This window comes from Carcharodon carcharias, chromosome 1 (genome assembly GCF_017639515.1).
Source record: "Carcharodon carcharias isolate sCarCar2 chromosome 1, sCarCar2.pri, whole genome shotgun sequence".
Taxonomy (NCBI): Eukaryota; Metazoa; Chordata; class Chondrichthyes; order Lamniformes; family Lamnidae; genus Carcharodon; species Carcharodon carcharias.
Genome location: NC_054467.1, coordinates 201,139,697 through 201,141,693, shown reverse-complemented (window position 1 = coordinate 201,141,693; position 1,997 = coordinate 201,139,697).

The window sequence follows — 1,997 nt, the reverse complement described above, 5'->3', positions numbered from 1 at the left end:
TTTTAAACAATCTCTGTGAGAAGTCGTTGCTGACCCAGATTAAGCGTAATTGCTGGTTCTTTGAGCTCTAGATTTTCCTTTAAATATGCTCAGAATGCCATTGAAACTTTCATCAAACATTATTTAAAGCAAGAGGATGTAGCATGCATCTGACACAAAAATCAGCCAATGGTTTGAAAAAGTAAATATCTTGTTATTTTAAGCAGTATGTTGCTCATAATAAACCTATGCAATTGTATTTATTCAAACTCACTAGTTTCCCACCAGAAGTAATTAAGGCTTTACAGTATTATATTTTGGTCCATAGACCAAAATTATGACAGTGGAAACAAAGCACGGGCAGCTTTTTAACAAAGAACAATTCACTATTCAGTTTCACATCTAAGCATAAACTTAAGCACAATTGTCCATAATTATTTACTATGTAACTAAAACTCTTTAGAAGCTAAGTGATATAAAATATAAACTTGTGGATCCCTTGAATTTTGCTATCAATTTCGGTTTTAATTTCAGACCTAATCTGTTTGCATTCTGGGTCCTAAGGGCATATGGGCATAAAATGAGTGTGATGATAACCAATTTAGCAGTGCAGATACTCACTTCTAGTCTCCAGTGTTCAGGCGACTACAAAACTGACCAGAACCTTTGTCTACAGCAGCCACGAACACAACCAGCCATAAATGTGGCTACAAGGGCAAGTAAAAGGCTGTGTATTCTAAGTGAGTAACTCAGCCTGACTCCCCAAAGCCTGTCCATTGTTTACAAGGTACTGGAGTGTAATGGAATACTCGCCCCTTACCTGAATGATTGCAGCTCCAAAAACACTCAATAAGCTCAACACCATCCAGAAAAAAGCTGTCCTGCTTGATTGATACGCCGTCCACCACTATAAATATTCACTTGCTCCAACACCTGTTACAGTGTGTATCTACATGATGCAGGGCAGCAACTCATCAAGGGCCCTTTGAATAGCGCTTTCCAAACCCGTGACTTCTATCCTCAAGGAGGACAAGGGCAGTAGATGTATGAGAATACCACCACCTGAAAGTTCCCTTCAAGTCACACATTGTTCTGACTAGGAGCTATATCACTGTTCCTTCACTATTGCTGAAACTCCCCATTTAACAGCACTGTGGGTGTACCTACATCACGTGGACTGCAGCGGTTCAAGAAGGCATCTCACCACCACCTTCTCAAGGGCAATTAGGGATGGCAAATAAATGCTGGCCTTGCCAGCGATGCCCACATCCCATGAACAGATGGAAAATAAACTGTCTCCAGTGCCCTTTTCAGACCTGGACAGCTATAAAATTCTTTCACCTTCAGCGGTCCATTTCTGAAATGGGCAAATGAACATGGTTTTCTTCATTTGTTCATGGTATATGGGCATCACTGGCAAAGGCAGCTTTCATTGCCTATCCTTAATTGCCCTTGAGAACGTGGTGGTGATCCGCCTCCTTGAACTATTACCATCCATGTGATGAGGATTTACCAAAAAGCTTAGCTCTTTCCAGGTGCAGTCAGTGTTTCTGGATCCTGAGCTGCCTAATCAAATCCTAAAAGGGACACCACTGCAGGATGCTTAAAAAAGACACCAAAACTTCCAACATTTTCTTTTTTTCCGGAGTTGGAATGAGCAGGAGTGCTCTCCTGGAACATGAATCTCCTGGAACCATGTGGCAACTGCAGACCATTGACAGCTCCTCCTGATTGCTTCCCCTCACACTGGAACAAACCTGTGGGACCTCATCACTGACCAAAATTCAATAGTCCCAGACAAGCCGAGCTGCAGCCTGAATTATGAGGATAAGGCCTAAGGATGAGTTTAAATGTGCCTTGTTTGGTAAGGAATTAAATTTATGCCCCTCTGACTTTTCATTTTGTTCATTTTTCTCTTGGACAAGCCAATGACTGTCTTATTTATTCATGCTATTTTCTCCTGTCTGACTGCAATGGACTTTTACATCATTTAAAAATCCCGTGTTTTTTCCGCATCG